This window comes from Rattus norvegicus, chromosome 17, assembly GCF_036323735.1.
Source record: "Rattus norvegicus strain BN/NHsdMcwi chromosome 17, GRCr8, whole genome shotgun sequence".
NCBI classification, from domain to species: Eukaryota; Metazoa; Chordata; class Mammalia; order Rodentia; family Muridae; genus Rattus; species Rattus norvegicus.
Genome location: NC_086035.1, coordinates 9719089 through 9727175, shown reverse-complemented (window position 1 = coordinate 9727175; position 8087 = coordinate 9719089). Strand labels below are relative to the sequence as shown.

At 45.6% G+C, this 8087-nt stretch overlaps 1 long non-coding RNA gene across 4 annotated transcripts; it reads right to left on the bottom strand.

Moving 5' to 3' along the window:
• Window positions 1–1180: 1180 nt before the first annotated feature.
• Window positions 1181–4658, bottom strand: LOC120097834 (uncharacterized). Of its 4 annotated transcripts, none has more exons than XR_010059372.1 (3): window positions 4624–4658; window positions 3265–3428; window positions 1181–1489 (listed from the first exon to the last, which is right to left on the bottom strand). It is a non-coding gene; the product is annotated as an uncharacterized LOC120097834 (long non-coding RNA). The 4 variants fall into 4 exon arrangements; XR_010059373.1 differs by having other exon boundaries at window positions 3094–3428; window positions 4624–4653; XR_005495643.2 differs by having other exon boundaries at window positions 3094–3428; window positions 4460–4633.
• Between the last annotated feature and the right edge of the window lie 3429 nt (window positions 4659–8087).

The following is an 8087-nucleotide window of genomic DNA, read 5'->3' as shown; positions in this document are numbered from 1 at the left end:
AGTGCCACGCCTCCTCCAGCAGTGCCACGCCTCCTCCAGCAGTGCCACGCCTCCTCCAGCAGTGCCACGCCTCCTCCAGCAAGGCCACGCCTCCTAGTCCTCCCTAAATGGTCCACCAACTGGGAACCATGTATGAACCTGTGGAGGACATCCTCATTCGCTGTTGCTGTAATAAATACCAGCATATAAGCAGGAGATGCTTCCGTTTGTTCACAATTCAGAGGTTTTAGCCTACAGTTGGCCCTGCCGTATCAGGGCTGTTGCAAGATGGAGCAGAATGAAGCCGTTCACTTTCGTGGCTGGGATGTGAAAATCAAAAATGAGGAAGTGGTTGGATCCCCAACATCCCCCTTGAAGGCCGTGTTCACAACGATCAGAAGACCCCCCAGGAGGCTCTACCTCTTAAAAGTCCTACCCTCTCCAAACAGAGTCATACGCTGGGAAGGCAGCGTGTAATACCCGGACCTCGGGAGACACGCCTCCCAGAGGTCACAATAAGATCGAAAATGCGAGCTTATTCTTTTAAGGAATTTAATATAAAACAAATAACAAGTATATTTTAATGAAAATAGAAAACAAATGTGCAATAGGAAGGGCCAAAGAAATTGATTATCTTTTTCTTTACAAGAGCTAATAACAGCAGTAACAGCCTAGAATCATTTCAAAGGAGCCCAGGATGGGTGAAGGTAGCCATTGCCAGACACAAAGGCGGCAGCTCAGCTCCCGTGATGCTAGGAGGCACGAGAGAATCGAGAACGACTGCGGGCTAGTAAATTTATATTTGCTGGAGAAAGGGAAGAATTGCTAGATAAGTAGAATTTACCAAGACCCACAGAAGAAATAGAAAATATGAAAACTTCTGTGTCTATTAAATAAATTATATTCATGACCAAAACCTTTCCCTACAAAGAAAACTCCCGGTCCTGATTGAATAATTCTCCAAATATAAAGAAGAGATATCGCCAATCTTTACAAAGTCCACCAGAGGATTAAATTATTCGCTGAAATATTTAAGAAGAAAAGAATACAATCCCAATTATTTTATATGAGGCAGTAAAACTTTCGTATCAAAACCTGATTAGGAAAGTCTAAGAAAATCTCTGTCGCAAGCCTACCGATCTCTTTCATAGACGTAGTTTCCCCAATAAAATACTAGTAAGCTGAATCCAGAAACAGGGAGTCATATGTCACAACAAAATCGGATTTATTGAAGAAATGCAAAGCTAGCTTTTGATATAATGAAACAGAAGGATAAAAATTATATAATGATCTCATATAATAAAAGTCAGCATCCAGTTGTAATTAAGCAGAGTTCTTGGCAAATTACGGCATCAATGGGGACAAGAGACGGTCTGAGGGGAGCATACAACAGGACATTAGCTTTCAGTCTAAGGTCACAGGGAAGACAACAGCCAGCATTCTTCCCGCTTCTGTCTATCACCACTTGAGATCATAGCCGATTCAGCAAGGGAGGTCAGTCAAACGGAGGCTGAAAGATTGAAGATTGAAAGTCTCTCAGGGATAGCATGGCCGTGGGGGGGTGAAGCCCACAGGAAGCTGTGGGACTCACTGCTCAGTTCATCATGGCTACCTGATACAATGTCAGCATCTTTTACATAGAAACAAGAATTAAAAAACCAAAGTTTAAAAAAAAAGGCGACACTCACAAGGACATTAAAAATTAAATGTCTAGAGATAATTTTAATAGGAGATAAGTGAAGCCACTATATAGAGTTCGACCAAACACTGTTGAGCGAAACTAGAAAGGAATTGGTATAAATGGAAAGACTTGGTATCCGTGGGGTGAAAGAGTCACTATCTCAAATCGTCGGTTCTCCAGAGTCGACCTCTGGAACCAAACAGAGCGTAACCAGAATCCCAAATTTTTGCTTTATGGAAACTGATAGGCTAATTCTAACCTTGGTACAGAAACGAAAGCAAGGAAAATGGCCCAGGCAACTCTGAAGAAGAAAATCAGATACCACAACGTAATAGGAAGGATGCTGGCATCAGGAACAGTTAAGAGCACTTGAGGCTCTAGGAGAGGACCTGGGTTGGCTTCCCAGCACCGGCAACAGCAGCTCCCACCCACCAGTGTGTAACCCGTAACGGCAGCAGCAAGAGATCCAAGAATACACGCTTACACAGGGCACACGGGCATGCTAAATAAGTAAGTAAATCTGAAGAAGGGGGTAAAAGAAAGGAAGAAAGGAAGAAAGAAAGGAAGGAAGGAAGGAAGGGGAAAGAGAAGAGAGGGAGAAAGAAAGTAGGAAGGAAAGGAAGGAGGAGGGAGGAAAGAATGAAAGAAAGAAGAAAGAAGAAAGGAAAGAAAGAAGGAAGGAAAGAAAGGAAGAAAGAAAGAAGGAAAGAAAGGGGCCAGAGAGTTGGCTCAGCGGTTAAGAGCACTTCCAGAGGTCCTGAGTTCAATTCCCAGCAACCACATGGTGGCTCACAACCATCTGTAATGGGATCTGATGCCCTCTTCTGGTGTGTCTGAAGACAGCTACAGTGTACTTATATATAATAAATAAATAAATCTTTAAAAAAAAAGAAGGAAAGGAAGGAAGGAAGGAAGGAAGGGGGAGAGAGAGAGAGAGAGAGAGAGAGAGAGAGAGAGAGAGAGAGGTCACATTCCTGTAATCTTAGCCCTTGGGAAGGTCAAGAAAGGGTTCGAGGTCATTCTCAATTACAGTGTGAGTTCACATCACCTGGGAAAAGTTTCAGACAAATGGACTAGCAGGACAAAAGTCCAGAAATAGATCCACACATCAATGTAAGAGTCTGAGTTTTACAGAGCTGCTCACCAGAGTGGCTGGGGAGAAAAGGTGGTCTTTTTGAGCAACGGAAGAGAATCAGTTGGATGTCCATTCTGGGAAGGTTAACCTTTACTGCTGACTTGACCGGTGTCTCACTTTCCTATTGCTGTGGGGAAAGCACCATGAGCATGGCACCTTAGAAAGGATTTAATTTGGAGCCTAGTGTTCCAGAGGGCGAGTCCATGCCGTCACCGCAGGGAGCCTGGCATTGGGCAGATGCTAGAGCAGTAACAGAGATTGCAGCAGACCCGCAAACCTGAGGCAGCCAGAGAATTACCTGGGAATGGCGTGGGCTCTTGAAACCCCAGTGACATAACTCCTCCAACAAGGCCATGCCTTCTAATTCTTCCCAAACAGTTCCACCAAGTATTTAATTATATGAGTCTATGGGGTTTGGTCTCATCAGATGCCAACTGGATTTGGAATCACTTGAGCAGGGGAGACGCACCTTGGGCTGGGCCTGCAAGGGCATTTCAGAGAGAATTACTCAAAAGCTGACTCCGAATGTGGGTGGCACCTGCACCCCTTACGTTGGCTTTCTGGATCTCTAGTCTGTGATGGCCACCACATGCTCCCCCTGTGCTTCACCATGCTTCCTCTACCACGTAGACCCTGAAACGGTGAGCAGAAAAATCAATCATTCCTCCCTTAAGGTATTTGGCCAAGTGTTCTGTGGTAGTGAGATTAAAAACGGCAGTACACATATACACATACGGACATTAATCTTAGCCCTTGTCTCAGGCTGTGCAATATTAGAAAACATCTTCCTAGCAGGCGGGAGCCACAGCACTAACACCAGGGAAGACATTAATAAATCAGACGACGTTAAAACAAAATTCCTCAATTCATCAGCAGACACCTGAGATTTCCCCCGCCCACATTAGCATGTCTGTTGGTGGTTTCCTTCTTCGGGCCTTATTTCGGCAGCCATCTTGGCCGTGTTCTTGAGCCAGCAGGGGTGTAGTTTCCTTGTACACTAAAGAGTCTAAGAGAGGGGTTGGGGATTTAGCTCAGTGGTAGAGCGCTTGCCTAGGAAGCGCAAGGCCCTGGGTTCGGTCCCCAGCTCCGAAAAAAAAGAACCAAAAAACAAAAACAAAAACAACACTGGCTGCTCTTCCAGAGGCCCTGAGTTCAATTCCCAGCACCCACATGGTGGCTCACAACCATCTGTAATGAGATCTGATGCCCTCTTCTAGCATGTAAGAGTACATGCAGATGGAGGACTCCTACATTGAATGAATGAATGAAAGAAAGAAAGAAGGAAAGGAAGAAAGAAAATTAAAAATATCAAAAGAGACAATATTGAGATAGCAGGAATCATGTCCCAGAAAGGAAGAAAATATTTTCTATACCTAACAAGGAGCTTCTACATATCACGTATAAAGACATCTGATGAATTGGTAACAAAGATAAAAAAGTAAAATGAAAAAGTAGGCAAACGTTTAAGCAGGCATTTCACACACATTAAAAGATACCTGTCCCTAATGTAGAAAGCAGTGCTATCTATCTATCTATCTATCTATCTATCTATCTATCTATCTATCTATCTATCTATCTATCTATTTTTCTTTTGTCAAGATAGGATTCTCTGTGTAGCCCTGATTGTCCTGGAACTTTGTAGACCAGGCTGCCCTGGAACTCACCTACCCGCCTGCCTCTGCCTCCTGAGTGCTGAAATTAAAGGTGCACACTATGCCCAGCTAACAACGCTTTTCCTTTAATTATCGGGATCTGCAAGTTTCAAACACACAGCGCTGACCACCATAAACATTAGAAGAGGGACGTCTCCAAATCCCCCTATGCTTACCTGTTGGAATTCTGACAGCAAGGGTCATTCTTAGCATTCTGTCTAAGCTCCACCCTCACAGTTACCTGGCAACAGCCAAGTATGCTCCGCCCTACAGTTACCTGGCAACAACCAGGTATGCCTGACACTATAAAAGGGGCTGCTTGCCCTCTCCTCACTCTTTTGCTCTTGCTCTCTTGCTCTTACCCTCTTTCCCCTTTTGTCCCTTCTCTCCCGGTTCTCCTTACCCCTTCTCTCCACGTGGGCATGGCTGGCCTCTCTACTCCTCTACTCCTCTCCTTCTCTATTCTACTCTCTCTGCCCTACTACCCTCTTAACTCCTCTCCCCATGCCCTGCATAAACTCTATTCTGTGGCTGGTCCGTCACTGGGAAGGGAAGTCTCAGCACGGTCCGCTGAGGCACCCCTTTCCCCCAGACCCTCATGGAACATAATCCCCCCTCTCTATATCTTTTAAAATACAACAGTCATGGGGTCACTACATGAAATGATGCTCACCATCGTGTTTGTGTGTCGCTGTTTGTCATGGCTCCAAACAGGAAGTAACCACGTGGGCATCGAGAGTAGAACCGATGAACTGCGGCGGGGTCACTTAGCACAACACTGGACTCCAGTGGAAGTGAATGAGCTTCAGTTATACACAAGACGAGTCTCAGATATGCTGAACGCAGTAAGCCTGCTACAAGGGCCCGTGCTGTAAGACTCTATTTATACAAAAGGCAAAAGCCAGCGAAACTAATCAATGGTAATGAAATCAGGTTAAATGCTACCCTGGGAATATCAGATGCTACCCTGGGGAGGAAGAGGCTTTTGGGCTCACCGATAATATTCCATCTCTTGATCTTGGCGCTGTTAATGATGTATGCTTACTTTGTGAAAATATATCAAATTGCATGTATGTCAGATTTAAATAAAAATCTTCATAAAAAATTACACCGAGGGCCGGTGAGATGGCTCAGAGGGTAAAAGCACTTACCGCTAAGTCTGATGATCTGCTGATCAATTCTCAGAACCCATATAAAACACATCCAAGAGGTGGATAGCACGATGCTGGTTTGGTGAACAGGTACACTCATACATCACAGGTGTATACAGTCCCCAGAGAGATTTGACAGTGTATGAAGTTATAAATACACTCATATTTTTGGGAATTTGATAGATTTTATTTTACTAGAGAAATTTTAGGTTCGCAGAAAAATCGAGCATAAAGCAGCAAGTCCTCACATGCCCCTCCTCCACCCCCTGTTCCATCCCCTCCTCCACTCCTCTTCCTCCCCTCCTCCAGCCCCTCTCCCTCCCCCTCCTTCAGGCCCCGACCAGTGTCCCACGGATCAACCTGGATATACCACCATCAGCCAGAGCCCACAGTTTAGCTTGTGGTTCACTTTTGTTTTTCTTTTCTTTTTTTTGGAGCTGGGGACTGAACCCAGGGCCTTGCGCTTGCTATGCAAGTGCTCTACCTCTGAGCTAAATCCCCAACCCCTGTTTTTCTTTTCTTAAAGATTTATTTGTGTTTATTTTGTGTATGCTGTTATGCCTGCCGGCATGTCTGTGCATGGTGTACATGCAATACCCGCGGAGACCAGAAGAGGGTGCTGGATCCTCCGGAACTGCAGTTCTTGTCAGCTGTAAGCCATCATTTGGGTGCTGGGAACTGAACCTTGTGCTATACAAGAGTGCCATTGCTCTTAACCACTGCCGCCATCTCTTCCGGCCCCTTGACTTTCTTTTTTTTTGTGCAGTCTGTTTTCAAACTAATAAACTTTATTTTCCAGAAGTTTCCGATGCTTGGCAAAATTGAAATGAAAGAGGGTTTCCATTTCCCACTCTGTTGCCTGCACACACACATACACACACACAAACACAAACACAGAAACACACATACACACATAAACACACACAGATACACACAAACATACACAGACACACACACACAGACACACACAGACACACAAACATACAGACGCACACAAATATACACAAATACACACAGATACATATATACAAATACACATACATACAAACAAACACACACACAAACATACACAAACACACATACACACTCAAACACACACACAAATACATATACACAAACATACATACACACATACACACACACACACACACACACACACACACACACACACACCCTGCATTCCTCAGAGTGATACTTTGTTAGAGTTCACAATAGCTACTTAGCTATGTTGCGACCAACTATCTTATAAGAGACACTTTGGGGAGGAAGGGTTTGTCTTGGGTTTGTCTCGTCGGCCTCACAGTTTGGTTGGAATAAAATGACAAGGTGGTGGGGAGCTCATAGTCAGCAGGGACCCGTGCCCGGGACTCCTTGAGTCTTTGGATGGTGAAACTGACCAACGTTTACCTCTAAAACTCATTGTCTTCCAAAACACTGAATGCTCACTGACCACCTCCTCCTCCCAGCCTCAGCAACCATGGGGTTATTTTCTCTCCCTATAAATTCGACTGTTACAGGTGAGTTATATAAGTGGAATCCTACAGCACCTGTGCATCTGTGTCACTTTAACGGAGTGCTCATCTGGGCTCTAGCACATGTCAGCATTTCCTTCCTTTTCTAGATGAGGAATATTTCATGAACACGTCCTTCCCATTCTGAGTCCATCCATGGAGCCTGGATCCCTTCCACCCTTTGACTGTGTTGCTAAAATTCCTTCCTGGGAGATGTGTAAGCAATTTCTACCCCTTCTCCTAAGGTCCCTACAACAGAGGAAGGATTGTTTCTGGGGAACCAATGAGTTTTTTGGGCTTCCTTACAGGGGCAGGTGAGGGGATCCCTCTGTGTGTGTGTGTGTGTGTGTGTGTGTGTGTGTGTGTGTGTGTGTGAGAGAGAGAGAGAGAGAGAGAGAGAGAGAGAGAGAGAGAGAGAGAGAGCGAGCCTGCTCCTTCCCTCTCAAGAGGCTGTGACTTGGAAAGTCTTACCCAACAGGGATGAAGGCTCCCCAACAGCCAAATACACAGAGCCCCTCTAGTGCTCCCTGCTGCTGTCAAATCTGGTATCAACAGCTAAGACTCCCCAGCCTTCATCTCCTAGTCCCTCCCCAGGCCACAGGCCGAGTTGCCTACTACGGGTGTTCAGGAGCAGCAGATACTCAGGCGAGGGTCTCTTGGCCCCTCCCACCTTTCCAGTCGCCAAAGCCCAAGTGGGGCCATCCTTTTGCAGCTGAGGGGTGGGGCTCAGCTGAACTCCCCAAGATGGCAGTCACTTGGCCAGAGGGTAGTCATGGCACGTGAGGTTGTCATGAAGGTGCGTGTACAGGTACTTTCTTGAGCCTTTGCTCTCAGACCTTTTGGGTGAAATTACAATGGGCTGCTTCTAATTTTAGTTTGGGGTCGCAGCCACACCGCTCAGCAGCAGCTGCGTCTTCCTGAATCCCAGCAGCCTAAGGGATCTCGTTCCATCCAGCTTCCCTACCATGCTGTCCCCCC